This window comes from Heliangelus exortis, chromosome 2 (assembly GCF_036169615.1).
Source record: "Heliangelus exortis chromosome 2, bHelExo1.hap1, whole genome shotgun sequence".
NCBI classification, from domain to species: Eukaryota; Metazoa; Chordata; class Aves; order Apodiformes; family Trochilidae; genus Heliangelus; species Heliangelus exortis.
In genome coordinates, this window is record NC_092423.1 from 56,647,916 (window position 1) to 56,665,388 (window position 17,473).

The window sequence follows — 17,473 nt, forward strand, 5'->3', positions numbered from 1 at the left end:
CAATCCACCATAGTGCTATAAAGGTGAGACATTTCTGAATGGTAAACTACAGGAATTGCTTCACAGTGCTATTTCATTCAAATAATTAATTTTAATTCTTCATTCTCACTGAGCTAAACAAGTACCTTTCTTAACATGTGGACAAATACTTCCACTGTGATCTCCTCAACTTTACTCAGTGACTCAGTGTCAGAATTAGGAATCAGACTACCCATGCAATATTTTAGGTTGTACTTAAAGGGAAAATAAGTGTGTCAAAGCTATACTTAAAACAATACATAGCATTTTCCACATCACAAGGAGACAATGGCACAAACAGTAATGTGCAAGCTGTTTCAGTACATTTTTTCTCCACCCAAAAAAATAAAAGCTGTATTTCTGATTAATTTAGGGCAACTGATGGATAAGGCACGTTCAGAACTTGTTACTATGGTAGGAATTGTACATTCTTAACAAGGAGAATCAGTAAGGACCAGGAGATTCATACAGCACACAAATGAGCTAACAATTGCAACTGGAAGCCAGAAAAACATCACTACAAGTTCTTGCTAGGAATAAAATAAAACTCTATGCCCTAAAATCAAATGTCTAGCCAACTACTACAATTCTTGTAGTAGGTTTAGTGACTTCAAGATTAATCTATTTGTATTGCCAATTTTTACCAAATTACACCTGTTCTGCAATCTTAGCACTGCCCGCTATTTTGGATACCATCTCTGGTTTTGTTTTTGTTGAATAGTGTGTTTAGGGAACACACAAGTAATTATGCTCATGTTGTGCTCACATAAGCCTCACTGATCTCTCCAAAATAGCACCTCAGTCTGTCATTATTTGTCTTTTGGTCATTTCCAGAGAAGGCAAGTCAGACACAAAGGAGATAATGAATCTCCAAACCAGCTTTGTCAGACACTAAAGAAATCGCTGTATTCTTTCAATCTTCCACACTATATAACAATTGCACTGATACCACATCTTGTGCCAGTCATGAAGCTTATGGCCTAGAAGAAAGCTAAGTCTAAAGAATGCACTCACATACCACTCTGCGAGCTGCACTGCCAGAGAAAGAACCCACAACAGGGATTTCTCTCCATGTTCCTGCTACATTTTCTGTATGTCCAGTTAACAAGAGCTGGAAACTGTGATCCAGTGGACTGTGTCGTTCTTGGTCAGTGCTTATGCCAAAAACTGTTTACGACCTGAGCAGTTGTCAGAAGACTCACAAAAATCCCGAACTTCCATAAGGATCATTAATCTTAGAAATGCACCAATAAACACCTAGAAACTTTGACTCTTCTGTAAGGCAACTGGCAGCTTTAGCCCGCGATTGCAAAGAGAAGTTTGGCGTCGGGAGAGAGTTGGGTGAGTACCAAAGACACGAACGACACAGATGCTTTGAAGCGTTTCAGGGCGGCCCCAGCCGGAGCTGGCAGGGGACGGCGACATGAAAAGACGAGATCCGGGGCGGCTCCACGCTGCCGGTCGGACCCCAGCTCCGTACCGGGGCTCCCCCTTGCCTAACAAGCCCAAAGTTTTAAGGAACTGTCAGAAAAAAAAAAAAAAGCGTGTCTCGCAACTAGGCTATCCGGGGCACGAGAGACCCATCCAGGCCGAAGAGACACGGCAGCGCCTTCCTGGCGCTTCGGCCGAACCCTGGATGCAGACTGCGCGCGCTCTGGACCGCCGCCGAACCTCCCCCGAACCTCCCTTCCCGCAGCGCCGCTCCGCCACCTCTGCTCCCCTCCCCACACACAAACCTTTAAAACGCTCTCCCGGCAGACAGCGCTCCCGATCTTTTTCACCTGCCCCAGTCCCAACCCGGCCTGCACCGCCAGGGTGCGAGCTAGCGAGCAGGCAGAAAGACCCCGCCGAGCTCCCAGAAGTTGACCCCACAGGCGCCGCCTCTCCTCCGCGCTGGCGGCCGAGGCAGCGCAGCCCACCGAGGGGCCTCCCTCCTCCCAGCCCCACCACGAACAAAGCCCGGGCGAGCCCCTTCTCCCGCGGTCGCGACGGCAGCCGAAGTTTACCTCGCTTCCCCGGCTCCGCGGGAGGGCAAGGCAGGGCAGGGCAGGGCGGCTCGGCCGGAGAGCAGGAACAGTGATCCCTCTCCCTCAGCGCCACATACGCTGTTTATTTTATTTGTTACGGTCCCTCCCCCCGGGGAGAAACCTCCAGCGCCTCGATCGAGCCTGAGGAGGAGGCGGGCAAAAGGTGCATTGCCCAGCTCCCCGCGCTAGGCCCCGCAGCGATCACCAAAGCCGCGGCAACACCGCCTCCCTCCCTCCCTCCCTGGCTCCCTCCCTCCCCTCTTCCCCCGTCCCCCCTTCCTCCCTCTCCACCCGCCGCAACCCGGTGCGATCACCCCCGCCCCTCCAGACAGCCCCCGCGCCCCGCCCGGGACGCTTGTCGCCTGGGGGCAGGGGAGGCTCTTAGCGGAGCGGAGGGAAGGAGAGCGGAGTGGGGGGCCGCCACGCAGCAGAGCTTAGGAAGGCTGAGTTCTCCCTGCCTACACCCCGGCGGGTTTGAGCTTCTCTGCCAAGCTGGGAAGCCGGAGTTCTGCGGCCGCGAGCAGTTCCCTCTCTCCGGCCGTGTCTGCCGGCTGAGGTGTGACCTGAGCAGCGCTGGGCTGACACGTGTGCAAAGCGGCCACGGTAAGGAGACCCAAACCAGTCGGGTGCTTAGGGGCCTGCACCCACCCAGCATCTGAGCTGCCAGGAAAACCCCAAAATCACAGCTCAGCCGCTGTTTTCCAGCGTACGTGTGTTCGTGCAAATACAGTTTTTTACTGCGCTGATATTTATGCTATTTACACGCCAAGAACTACCTCTCCCTTGAAGTAACTCAAGAAAGGGCAGCTCTGCGCCTGAAGTTCCTGAAGGACCCACCACCTCTGTAGCTGCTGAAGCACAGCTGCTGCCATTCACAGAATGGGGTAACTTTCATGACATAAATAAAAGCCAAAAGGGATGACGAGAGGGAAACAGGTACTACTATTGCTCAGCGTTTCAGAAAGCAGAGGTCTTGCTGCAGATGTAAAAAAATCAGAGTTCATGTGCTTCTTATAATGAAAAATGTCATCCTCAGAGTTACCCTGAAGCTTAGATTAAAAAGGCAGAACCCGAGGCGCATTCCTTGCATTAAAAAAACAAAACAAAACAAAAAACACAATAAAACGTAATATAATAATAATTAAGTGTTCACTGGAGCAAAGTGGAATTTAATTAATAAATAGGATTGTGATCCCTAACCTGGATCACTCTGTCACGGCAGATAGCTGGGACCTCACCTGAGACTTTGATGAGTATCACTAGAAACAAATGTTAAGTATTTGAAAATCTCTCTTATGACTAAGGACTCTGTGTAAATGGGGTGACTACATTGACATGATCACTTTGCAGCTTGATCCTGACACGAGCTCATGGAAGTTAATCCTAAACAGGAAAAGGTGCAATACTTAAATACTCTTAAAGGCAAGATTTATGGCCAGCCCATTCTACCACTAGGCATTTTCCCTGGCTGATTAGGCAATACAGTGTTTAATATTAGAAAACCCTTGGCACTGAGGAGGAAGGATCCCAAGAAACACAGATCTCTAGAGATCTCAGAGCTGGCCTCCAAAGTTCAATTCTGAGCCTGTTCTTTGCAATGCTCCATAGTGTGGGTAGAGGCAGATAGGTGACCGTATAGAGGGCAATGGCATTCAAATACAGATGTTACTTCTCAAAGGCAGCATAATAATGAACACTGAGCAAACAGAAGATAAACTAGGTCCCAGACACACTTAGTATTTCTCATTTGAACAAGAATATATTGTATTGCTGGAAAAGTTCCAGCACGTTTAGAAACCAGACATAATCAAAATCCTTTGTTCATCATCCCATCTTAAATCTCTGCTCTCCTTTTGTGCCAAGCAGAGAAAGAGAGCTTGTGTTACAAACCTTTTAGACATGTGCAGAGACACAATTTCTCTTAAACTTCCTGCTGGAATAATGCCATCTGCATGACCCCCAATTTATGGCTCATATTTAAATAATAATTAAAAAAATATTTTAAAAAGTGTTTTATTTATACAAATGTAACAATATATACAAATACAAATTTAAATAATGCATCCCTAAATCAAGCTGAGCAACTTTGGGAACGAGATCAAGCTCTTAATCAGCAGTACTCAAGAGCACACAATCAGCACCTTCAAAGCCTCACAAAATTCGGCTTTTTTCTTATAGCCCCATCACATGAATCATTTTCACCAACAAAACGAAAAAGAGGATTACAATCAGCTTCTAGTTTTCAAGCAAAAGTTTCAAAACTCCAGCCCAAAGGAAAGAAGGCAGAAATTATTGTATTTTTTAAAAAATTAAACTATCATGTGATTTAGCACTCTGACACTTGATTTGGAAATGCTTGTACTCCAGCAACTCTTCATATATATGCAGACAACAGCTTCCAGATACACATATTTTTACATGTAAATGACACTAGCCAAAAATATATTTATTTTTACATACCACCTGAAATATAACATGAAGGCTTAAGGTCAGGAAGTTCAGTTTTTAGGGCTACTGCCACAGTGTCAGCTTAGCATAACTACACGTTCTTTACATTTTATAACACATGGCTTTGACAAACAATATATTCTTACATGTTTACATCCTTCATGATCACCTCTATATTATGAATTCCTTCTCTCTCATTTTCCTTGTGAATGGGGAAGAATAGGAAGGGAGAGAGAAAAAGCTGTGCCTGTTTCAAAGAGCTTTCAATGTATTTAAACCTGCCTAGAGGTATAGTCAACAACTAAGTTAAATATTCATCTCATACACATCTGCTGAATCAAGGAATCTGCTGTGTGAAGGGAGTTGCTAGGTTAACCTGCTAATCACAATAGTCTTTGTATCTTAATGTCATCACAAATACTTTTAAAAATTCCAGAGAAAGGAATAGGAAGAGTGATGATAGTGATTCATACCTTTTATGTGCTGAGGGTCACTTATCCCTCATTTTGCATGGTCCTTTATTCTTACCAGTTTCCACAGAAGCATCCAAATTAGACTAAGGAGTCAAGTAAACAAATAAAGCTTTTGCTTACTCAGTCATCACTGAGCTGAAACTAGCCATCTGTAGTTGTCAGCAACCAAGAACTTGAAGTGCAAGTTATGCAAAAATCACGGCACAGAAAAATGATTTTCAGTCCTATCTACCTGTTGCTATTTTGCCCAAACAATACTCTTTTACAAAGCATTAATTATATAAGGCAATACAGGCTTTTCTGCAGTCTTCACAGGTTTTCTTTAGACTTAGCAATTTCAATGGTTTCTCACTGTAGTTTCTTATTAATGTTTTTTTGTTCTTTCAAGAAAAACAAAAAGGAAGAATAGGTCTAGGAAACTGGTGACTAGAAAAAAATTTATTGGATAACGTTAAGCACCAGGCATTTTTTTGCTATATCAAAATGCATTGAGTATTAGATGACATGAGTACAGTGCTCATTGTATACAAATGAGCCTACTTTAATAAAACAGCATAGCCCTACCTTTACTTCCTACTGGTTTCAGCATGCCTTTATTACCCTGTAGTAAGTGATGTCAGTGAGCCCTTACTTCTGCCTTGCAAGCTGATAACCTGGAAAAATGTAATCATTTACTAGGAAATTGTGGCAAATTAGAACAAAGAGAAAATGTTGTAAACACTGTGGAACATTCTTGTCCTTGTCCATTCTTCATAAAGAATCACAGTACCAAACTAGAATCAGATAAATGATACATTTTTCTGCAGCACTTTGTAGTTATTTGTATAATTTAGAGACATTTTGTATGTTTCTTTTGGTTTTGTACCAACTGAGTGTTTCAGAAGGGTAATTTAGATTGGCTTTTCATTGCCACACCTGTAACACAATCACTTGTTTGTTTGATCAGTTAGCAGATTTAATATGAGCTTTATGACGACAAGAGATACCATGTTCCTAGAACATGATAGAAAATAGTTCATATGGATTGATTCTTAGATCATTGTGTTAAATATGGTCAGTTGATGTGGTAGCTTGAAAATAAATGTAATTTGAGGCTTAAGTGCCCCAAGGTGATGTGTGTACTGTAAACAGTACACAAATTAGACCATTATTACTTGTACATCACTATAGCTATAAGGATTTCTTCTTCAAAAAACAAAACTTAGTTACCAAAGAACTCTGGGGTTTTTTTGTTGTGAAGAAAAATGTAAGCACTGTTAATTTGTGTGTGTGTGCTAACTGCTTATGGAAATAATTTAAGAGCTGAAGTTCAAGGTAAGTTTGAAACTGTTTCTCACTGTCTTTTGTTAAGATTAACTTCCCATCTGAGCAAGATAGTTTTCTAGCAATCTTCTTCAAAACAGAGTAGTAGGTTCTGGAAATTGCCTAACAGACTGTCACAGCTTAGCAGTTTGGGTGGGCCACAAACCTAATGACAGAATTCCTCTCTATTCCCCTGCACACAAGGGGAAGATAAAAGGGGAATAAAGACTGGAGACCTTAAGTTGGAAACTGAAAACAATTGGATACAGATTTTACTAACACAAGGGAAAAGTAATAACATAAAGGATAAGATAGCAAAGAATACAAATATATACAATTGTATACACAACCCAATAGCATGTGGTGAACTGGTGGGAAGGAACAATAGCATGGGCAGCAGGAGGTGAGAGGAAAAAGAAGGAGAAGCTGCTGGCTTTCTGATCTTTTATATAGTATGGCAGGAAATGGGAGGAAATAGATCCCTCCCTCCCTCTACGTTCCACCTCTCTCAGTGTCCAAAAGCCCTCCTTCTTCAGTTCCTCCTGTTCAAATGGTGACATTCCCCCCCTTATTCTGTTCCATTCCATTCTATTCCATTCCATTCCATTCTCATTCACCCAGCAATGCCCCAGTCTTTAAACAAGATTTTTGTTAAGTCCAGGCTGCAGATCCTACTCCTGGCAGTTTCCCAAAGCAAGACAGATGGTGCAGGGTCTGTCAGGGTTCATGCCCTCAAGTGCTGCAACCTCTTCCTGAGACTTTTGGACACCACTGCATTATCCTGGGGAAAAAACTCTTAATACGCCTAATTACTATTATACAACAATTAAAAGTACACAAAGAGAAACTAGATTCTCTCAGCTAGAGTTAGGCTCCCCTGTGGTATACAATGGACTTCCCCATCCTCCCGCATAACCCACGAAGTATGTCCTGGACCTTGAGCAGAAATAATCCCACGGATGGGTTTGTCCTTGCCCAAAGCAGGATAGATCCGAACAGTTTTTCCTAGTTGGTCTCTTTCTCACACAACAGGGACTTTATCCCCATCCACTGTATGTAGAAGGTCTGATTGAGCAGGCCTGGCTCAATTGATAGATCCCCTAGTGTTAGCCATCCAGGTGGCTTCTGCCAAATGCATATCCCAGTTTTTGAAAGTCCCACCACCCATTGCTTTCAGGGTGGTTTCCAACAAGCCATTGTAGAGTTTGATTTTTCCATATCCTGGTGCATGATAGGGAATGTGGTGTATCCACTCTACACCATGCTCTTTAGCCCAGTTGTCTATGAGATGGATTTTGAAATGAGTCCCATTGTCTGACTTGATCCTCTCTGGGCTACTGTGCCACCACAACACTTGCCTTTTGAGCCCCAGAACAGTATTATGGGCAGTGCCATGAGGCACAGGGTACGTTTCCAACCACCCCGTGCTTGCTTCAACCATTGTGAGCCCATAGCGCTTACCCTGGCAAGTCTGATGGAGTGTGATGTAATCTGCCAGGCCTCTCCATACTTGTATTTACACCAACATCCCCTGCACCACAAAGGTTTTAACCATATAGCTTGTTTGATTGCTGCACATACATCACAATCATCAATAACCTGTGTAATAGTGTCTAAAGTTAAATCCACCCTTTGGTCAGGGGCCCATTGGTATGTTGCATCTTGCCCTTGGTGACCTGAAGTGCCATGGGCCAAGTGAGCTAAGCACAGTTCAGCTCTGTGCTCCCAGTCTAAATCTGTTTGAAACACATCAGCTCCCTGATGTGTTCTTCACTGTCCCCACTCTTAGGTACATGATGTCCATGTGCCATAGCCTCAGTGTCTCTAGCTGGGCAGTGATATCTTGCCACAGAGTGGCAGCCCAAATAGGCTTCCCCTGTGCTGCCAGTTGTCCCATTTCCATCAGTTCATCCACATGCAAATTACCATGCTAATATCTCACTTGTTCAGTACTTTATCTTGGCTTGCCAACCTTACAATGAAAGGTTAAATTAAATCTAATAGCTTCTCTTTTCATATGGCTATTCTGCAATCTCTCTAAAGCTTTCTCCTGTAACTATCTACATAAAATACAGAGATGGACACTGGCACTTTCAAAACAAAGCAATTGTACAGTTACAGAACTGTAAGTTCAATGATCAGCCCAATAACTTCAAGCTTTGAACTATTCAGTGAAAGAAGGGATCCAGAGATTTGATTTATTCCATTTATAAGTGTAAGAGTTCTCAAGTATATTTGTGCATTGGTATGACAGTCTCAATAACTTTTGTTTGCATCATTTACTGTACAAATCATGTAGAGAGGGATTTAGCACGATGAACAATTGGGCCTTCCTTGCTCAACAGATTTCTGTCATGTCTATGCAAAACTGTAAATAACATTCCAAATCACATGCTCTCCACTTCTCACAACATTAACTGTATGTTTGGCACAGATCTAAAGGCCTGATTGTCCTCGGAGCCTTTCCCACCAGAGGAAGCTTGCCTTGTTTCCCAGTTGCACTCCTCACCACTTCTGAGACACAGATGAAGGGTTTCCCTTATGCTTCTGGCACACATTGAACTGGCATCAACAGACTGTGTTCAGGTTTTGTTTCTAAATGAAACAGCCCAGCATTTTGTAGAGATTGCTCTCAATGTGATCGTTCAAAAGCAACCACCAAATACAGTCAAATCCTTCAGTACTGAAGAACAAAAAAATGTTTCTAGTCTTCAATTGCAACTCTCTAGGAAGCAAAAGATTTCTGGTCAGCTTCTGTAATTAGGCAATCACTAGAAATGCTTGTTAGGTTTTTCAAACAACTATAAAAATTATCATTCTAGGAAAACACACCATTTTTTTGCTTGTAAAGTGAGAGGGAAAAAGTGGATCTGCTCTGACTGAGCTGCACATAGTTGGTGAAGAAGTGTACACTTCACATGTTTCAGGTATACAATTCAGTGTTGAACTCCATATCCTGAATGTCACTATGACTTGACAGGGACCTCTGAAACATCAAAATTTAGAGAATTTCATTTTTATTGGTATTAATTACTGTGTGGGACAGGATAACAGTGACAAGGATGCAACAGTAAAATGGATCTCTGTTCAAATCTGTCTCCTGTTATTAGCTTCTTCCTGACGTGCTATTTAAAACCCTAAGCAGCATAGTTTGTTGGGTTTCTTTTTTAAACACTCAGCTTTGTCTGCAATGCTTCCCAATGCGTGGTCCTGAAAGAGCAGGTGGATGAGAGATGTCTAGCTAACACCCTTTCCAAGTATAAAGCAGTGGATGTGAATAGTATTCTGGCATTCCCTTTTAGCTGCACACTTACTCGCTGAGCAGTGTCTTTGAGCCACTGGCTTCCCTTCGCTACCAATACTCATTCCTAAGGGTGTGTTCCTGTTCCCTGAAGCAGCAAATCACAAAGAGGTACCTAGCAGAAACATCTCCCACAAACTAAGCACTTAATGGGAATGATGTGCTGGTATTCCCTTTTTCCTGAAGAGCTATTTTAAACCACCAAGCAGTGTGGTTTGTTTTTTTTTTTTAACCTCACAACTTCATCTCCGGTGCTTCCTAATGTGTTTTCCCTGAAATAGCAGGTAAACAGTGATATGTAGCTAACACACTTTCCAAATATAAAGCAGTGGATGTGAATACTGTTCTGGCATTCCCTTTTTGCTGTACACTGTTAAAAGCTCTAAGTAGTGTCTTTGAGCTACTGTCTTCCCTTCGGGTAATGCTCCTTTCTGGCCAGAGCTGAGAGGTAAAAACCAAACAAATACACTGCTTAGTGCTTTAAGTAGTGTATAGTGAATAGGCAATTTTGTCATTTCTACTTTGTCAGAGATGTTTCTGATAGATGCACCTTTTCGATCTGTTGCTCCAGGGAAAGAGCAGAGAAATGAGCTTTAAGCAAAGGGAAGAGGTATCTGGAAGACTCTGCTTAGTGCTCTAAACAGCATATAGCCAGAACAGTATTTTCATCAAGTGCTTTATATTTGGAAAGTGTGTTAGGTAGCTAGACCTCTTCTACCTGCCATTTCAGGACCATGCTTCAGGAAGCATTGGTGAGGAGCTGAGAGGCTAAAAAAGCCAAACCAAACCAAAACTGCCTAGTGCTTTTAAGAGTGCTCTAGGAACAAGGGAATACAGGGACATCAGTCCCATCAGTTTCTTGCTTTGTGGGTTTTTTGCTAGATACGCCTTTTGTATCTGCTGCTTCAGGGAACACACCCTAGGATGGAGCTTTTGGAGCTAAAGGGAGCTGGTAGCTGAAGGCACTGCGTAGGGCTTTGGATAACATACAGCAAAAAAGGGAATGCCAGAACAGTATTCCCATCCACTGCTTTATATTTGGAAAGTGTGTTAACTAGATACCCTTTTCTACATGCTGTTTTAGGGGCCATGCATTAGAAAGCATTTGAGATGAAGCTGAGAGGTTAAAAAAAACCCAACAAACCACAGTGCCAGAAGCCTGGCTTCCAAATGACTGCCATTTTCCCCTTACGCAGGGTCAGATATCCAGAATGGGACAGTGACCAAGGGGCTGGATGTTTGAAGTTTTAGGTGCTAAGCTCTAAGTTCCAGTGTTTGGTTTTGGAACGGGTTGCAGTAGAGAGTGAGGGCTATCAAAAGCTTTGAGCAATGGCACCTTTTGTTGTTCTCACCATCACCCTCCCTTGGCCTCCCTTTGGAAAGCTCATCCACCCAAGCTGGTGAGTCTAGGGGGGTTCTGGTGGTCTCAGGGCAAACCTCACTGTTGGGGCACATGTCAGAGCTCCCCTCCAAGCCAATGGTATGGAGGTGGGGGCACAATGAACACACCCGTGCCTCAGTTTTCACATCGGAATGGGGTGAGACGGGGTTTTGACGGGGGGGAGGGGTCCAATAGGTGGGTCGGTACGAAAAAAAGCTGCTCACCTCAACAGCACTTTATCACTGTTAAGTCAGTATTCTTCATTAGTAGTGCTGGGGACTCACACGGATTCCTCTTCCACACGTGATCCGTAAGACAGAAGCCTCAAGCGACTTTTATTACACAAAATTAATTGTATATTCATGATTTTTCCAAGAACTGACATAAGACTGCCTATTCTAAATATGAACACGTGAGTAGCTAAAACTATTGTGCGGTCTCTGTCGACATCTAGTGGTTATCCCCAGAATCACAGTCTCTGCAGCAGCCTTTATCAGTTGTCCTCTTGGTGAACTTAGGTCGCTGTGTTCCTCGTTTTTGACGATTTGGCAGCTTACACCATCCAGAACCACTCTTCTGTTCCTGTGGTTATATCGCCCTGTCTCTCGCATGCCTTGCTCCCTTGTACAATACCACCACTTCGATAATCTTTTTTTCTTATCTAGTTAGTGCCACAGCTCAAAGCACAATCATATCAGGTCAATCATATCTGCTCTATCTAGCAGAAGGGCACTCCAGGAAAAGTAACCGTTTCAGTAAAAGGCAATACAGATGTCTAGCAGAGGGGTCTTGTGTGAGGGTCCATGGATTAGTCTGGTTCACACATCACCATCTTAGGGGATTTTTAACAAAACACCTGGAACCACAAAGAAACACTGAGATGTTCACTCTGCTTTGACCCAACCACGAAGGAGCAGCTCCTTCCTCATAAAGTATCACTTTCTACAAAAACACCTCAAAAAGCACTTTGATGGCAGGAACTTGGTCAGACTGTGCCTGCCTAACCCCCTGCACATGAGCCTGGGCCCAGGGTCTTTACCAAGACCCCCGCAGTGACAGTACTGGGGATGTGCAACACAGCAGGCAGAGCTATGCAGAAAAGGTCTGAGAACTAATTGACTATGTAGAAGCTTTCCTGGAAGAGGAGGATACAGGGACTTTAAATGATGGGTGTTCCCCAACACACTTAAAGCTTTCCCACCATGGATCTGCCAATGGGACACCTTTGGATTGTGTGGGTTGTATGTTATCTATCCCCCTCTTTCTTTCCTACTTTGTTTTCTTACTCTTTTCTGTCTCCCCTCTCTGCTAAGTTGTTGGTGCATGAACAAAGCACCTTTTGGGATGTCAAGTGACTTCTGACATTGTTTGTGTCTTAATTTCATCTCAGAGTAGTCCAGTACAAGGTCATACAGGGGACCAAACCAGACCATAACAGGCCTTTCATTCCCTCACCTCTTTTCTATATCATTTGCACATTCTTTTAAAAGATCTATATGATCCCTTTACCTTTCAATGTCCTCCTAAAGTATTCTCCTGATTCCACCTGGTATCTTATTTTGTTTCATTTCCATTCTTGGTAGTTCCCTGCAGTTCGCTGACAACACCACAAAGCACATGGAATCAGTACACAGGTTAATAAAATTAATAAGCCTAGCAATATTACTACTACAAATAATTGCTTTAACCATGTGAAGTTAGGGAGCCATTAAGTTAGAGTATCAAAAAATGTTTTGAGTGATAAACTTTCAACTTCCCTCACTTTGGTCGTCAATTGCTTCAGTATTGTGAATTTTTTGATCGACCGGACACAAAAAGCAACAAAAGCAACATCGCCCTTTAAAGTCATGACAATCTAAATGAAGTATCAAAAGGATAAAATCTAGCACCATCCTATTTTGCAATTACCCTGCCAAGAGCTCTTTAAATTCGTGATTTAGCAAAGCTAATGCGAAGAATTAGAATTCAGGCCTTTAATTACATCTTAAGATGGTGGCAAATGGCTAACCACATGGTAATTACATCCTGCTAATCCAGGCACTCCTCCCCAAAATAACATTGCTGCTAAAGTCTGGGATTCAGTGAGGAGGGTTACTTGATCTCAGCAGTCTGGCCCAGCTGAGACACTGTTATGCTCCTTTTTCCTCTGTACCTTGCTGGCTTCATTAGGACAGGGTAGTAAAGCAGAATTTGCCCTCCCGATGGGGCATGGTCCCCTGCTACTGTTGTCTGGTAGGTAAGTATAGGCATCTAGTCAACAAAACATAAACCACCCAGGTAGTAGGACTATGTGAGCATTCTTGTAAGTTATGTTATTGGTACAGTTACAGTCTAGATCAGTATTATGATCTAGTAAATAATACTAGATTAATCTACAAGCTTTGAGCAATTCACAAATCAAAAGCATCATTCTGAGAATTATGCTTAACAACAGGAAAGAGAGAGTTTGAGAAGATAGTGTGGCCACTACCTTTCCCATATTCAGCAAATTTGCTGGGCCTGCAATAAAATTAAGTTTAGATAATAAGGTGTGGTTTTGTGCTACATTTACAGGTGTAGAAATTCCCAGGAAATAAGTGTTGATTATATCTGATACAGAAAATCCTCCTGCTAGACAAAAGGCTAACTTTTAACCATATCGGGAAATGATACCCAGATACTAGTTGAAGGGTCAGGCTGGTGATGGAACTCTGATGATGAAGCATACATTAAAAAACAGATGGTTGCAATTGCATGTGCAAGTCTCCTACTGGCACTACTTGCCTCCTTTATTCTTGAATAATTAATCCAAGCTGTTTGTTCTTTGATCCTGATCACTGTGAAGGCTGTTGGCAGCACTTGATAAGGGCCAAGCCATTTCTCCTCCAGCAGAGAACCTATAAAAGCTTTAACATATACATAATTACCAGGCCTAAAAGAATGGATTGGTTGATCTAAACCTCTCACACCCATACCTAGGACAGTTTTATTTATCTTCTCTAATTGTTTTCCCAGAACATTCATATACTTATTGTGGTAGCCTTCACCTATTTGCCTCAAATCTCCTGAGTATTTCAACAGATATGGGTCTCCCATACAGTATTTCAAATGGACTAACTTCTCTTTGGTCCTTGGTTTAACTCTGATTCTCAGGAGAGCTAAAGGTAAGGCCTGATACCAATAGAGATTAGCCTCCTGAGAAATTTTTGCTACAGGTTGTTTAATCAAATAATTCATCTTTTCTAACTGGCCATTAGCTTGCGGCCAGTAAGATGTGTGTAGTTACCAGTTGTAATGTGGATACACTGAAAAAAGAAAAATTGCCTCTTGAATCAGCAAAACCCTGACTCTGCAGTTTCTGTTTATACTATTTAAAATGTATCAAACTTATTTCTATCAGAAAACCACACCAGCACCTCATTTCCCCTGTTTACAGTCATTAAAATGTATCATGGCAAATCTCATCAACAGATCCACCTCCTTTGTCAGGACTAAAAAGATAAAATGCTAATGACTCCCGATAAGCTGCCAGACCAGTAATGCAAATACAAGAACTCAAGAATTCCAGAAAACCTGAATACAAAGGGAAGACCTGCATTTACCAATTTGCAACCTCTGGCAATAGCTGATGAGAAGAAGGAACTTTCTACTATAAAAATTCGGAGGAAAAAGGCGAAAATCAGAAGCGGACAGAAGCAAAAGCAGCAAGCACCAGCGAGACAAGTGAGAAGGAACAGTGACACAGTGGCCAGGCAGCCCCAAGGCAGAGGGTAAAGGAAACGCTAATTTCTCTCTTTCTTTTCTTAATAGACCTTTCCCTGGGTTGATTAATTTGTTTAAAAACCTATTTTCCCATGCGTTTCTCTTCCACTATTAACTCCTAAGATTCCTTTCAGAGTGGCGTCATTTTCCCTGAAATAAACCGGTGTAACTCGCTCAAACCATAGAGCACGTTACTTTTGCAATTTGTAGGACGTATACATGCAGTGGCTGAAGTATTGTTACGGACCGTGACACCAGTTGATTCCCAACACCTTACTCACTTGTTGAACTAAGCTAGCACAAAAATGTTGTCCCCAGTCAGAGGAGATCACTCCTGGAACTCCAAATGGAGGAATGATCTCGTTCAGCAGAACCTTAGTTACTTCTCTAGCTCTATTGGTTCTGCAAGGGAATGCTTCTGGCCCACTAGAGAAGGTGTGTCTCTTGCTACTAGCAAACACCTATATCCCCCTTTTCTTCAGAGTTTGGAGAAATCAATTTGCCATTGTTGTTCAGGTACATTGCCCCTGCCAATATCTCCTAACTTTAATCTGTTAGTGGTATTTGGATTGTTCTTTGTTACTTGCTTTACTAGATGTATGTTGCAGCCCACTATTCATCTGCTTAGTGCCTCATAAAAGGCATCTACTCCCCAATGGATTTTCTCATGTTATCTTTAATTTCCATAGGTATTTTGCAGGTACAGCAAATTGCCCACTGATTAGGTATGTTCATTTACCAGCCACTCAGATCTTGGACCATGGCCTCCTCTTCTTTCCCACAGTCATATTCAGAATTTAGATCAACTCCCTCTACCTTTGCATTAGGGACAAGAGCCTTTATTTGAGATGTGTTTCCAGCACCTTCTTTGACTGCTCAGCCACAGGGTTATTTTTCATTTCCTGCTCAGTGTTCCCTTTCTGATGTCCTCTACAGTGCATGATGGCACCTTTCACTGGCAACTTGATGGCTTCTAATAGATGCACAATCTTACTGCTGCTGTCTGTATACCAGGTGTCATCAGAGTCTTCCGATGGTTCTTCCTTCAGGTCTGGCTGACTGAATACATGGTTTCAATAGTTTCAATACAGTCATGAGTTACAGGTTCTTTTGTGGCACCACTGAGAAAAGATGCTGGATTCACAATGTTAGTAGTGACAATTGCCACATCATCTTGTTCATCCAAAAACAAGAACTCCAGACATTATTTTACCATTTTTGGATCAGGTGTCCAGGTCTGAGTTCATGCTGGCCTCAAATTATCTTGTTTCCATGACTTGTTTCTGTATCAGCTGGGCTTTCTGTTGAGAAACTCAATACCCACTTAGTCCCGGAAAGTTTAACAAACTTACAGTCCAGAATGGTGCATGTCCCAAAAACCTGGGACATGGCATGAGAGAAAACATGAGAAAAAACTGGACTGGCATGAGAGAAGGCAGGTGCAGGGGTTGGTGATAGTGGCTGGAGTAGGACCACAGATCACAGACTGTGTATCTGGTGCTGACAGTGGTACAGATGTCTGTGTTTTGCCCAAACCAGATGTGCATGGGGTGTGCACTTGCCATCAGACTTTATGCTGGATGAGCCAGGCAGTATGATGCCTGGGTCGGGGCTTGGTTATCAGGCAGGCAAATGGGCAGTGCTCATATCCAGAGAGACCTGTAAGTGGGGGGTGCCTGTGGGACAACAGTGCTACATCATGGGTTAGCTCACTAGATAGTGACATCAGTCCATGGGCCCTGATGGGATGCACCCAAGAGTGTTGAGAGAGCTGTCTGATGTTATCACCCTACCACTCTCCATCATTTTTGAAAGATGATGGCCAACAGGAGAGGTGCCTGAGGACTGGAGGAAAGCCCATGTCACTCCAATCTTCAAAAGGGCTAGAAGAAAGATCCAGGCAATTACAGACCAATCAGCCTCACCTCCATCTCTGGAAAAATGATGGAGTGGCTCATTCTGGAGGTCATCTCAAAGCACAGGGAAGAGAAGAAGGTTATCACGAGTAGTCAGCAAGGATTTACCAATGGGAACTCATGCTTGACTAATCTGATACCATTCTGTGATGTTGTGATTGAATTAGTAGATGCAGGGAGACCAGTGGATGTAGTCTACCTTGACCTTAGCAAGGCTTTTAACACAGTCTCTCCTTGTGAGCAAGCTCAGGAAATGTGGGATAGAAGAATGGACAGTGAGATGGATTAAGAACTGGCTACACAACAGAGCCCAAAGAGTGGTGATCAATGGTGCAGCTGGAGACCTGTGACTGGTGGAGTCCCCCAGGGATCAGTGCTGGGTTCAGTTCTGTTCAGAGTCTTTATCAATGACCTTGATGATGTGACAGTGTCTTCTCAGCAAGTTGCTGATGACACAAAACTGGGAGGACTGGCTGATTCACATGAAGGCTGTGCTGCCATTCAGCAAGATTTGGACAAACTGGGGAGCTGGACCAAGAGGAACCTAATGAGGTTCAACAAGAACAAGTGCAGAGTCCTGCACCTGGGAAGGAATAACAAAAATAACAAAATGCACCAGTACAGTTTAGGAGACAATGTGCTAGAGAGCAGCCCCATACAGAGGGACCTTGGAGTCCTGATGGACAAGAAGTTACCCATGGGACAGCAATGTGCCCTTGTGGCCAAGAAGGCCAATGGTATCCTGGGGTGCGTTAAGAAGAGTGTCCAGCAGATCAAGGGAGGTTCTCCTCTCCCTCTATACTGCCCCAGTGAGACCTCACCTGGAGTACTGCATCCAGTTCTGGATTCCCCAGTTCAAGAGGGAC

General features: G+C 43.2%; 1 protein-coding gene across 3 annotated transcripts in view; it reads right to left on the reverse strand.

Annotated features, from left to right (window-relative positions):
* Positions 1–2,283, reverse strand: part of TNS3 (tensin 3) — a 163,683-nt gene extending 161,400 nt beyond the window's left edge. Inside the window, exon 1 of one of the 3 annotated variants that reach the window (XM_071736226.1) lies at positions 2,025–2,283. The gene's annotated coding sequence lies outside the window, so the exon portion shown is untranslated. Of the gene's footprint in view, positions 1–1,754; positions 1,818–2,024 lie in introns of those variants that run through there. The other 2 variants (XM_071736228.1, XM_071736229.1) reach the window with 2 other exon arrangements.
* Between the last annotated feature and the right edge of the window lie 15,190 nt (positions 2,284–17,473).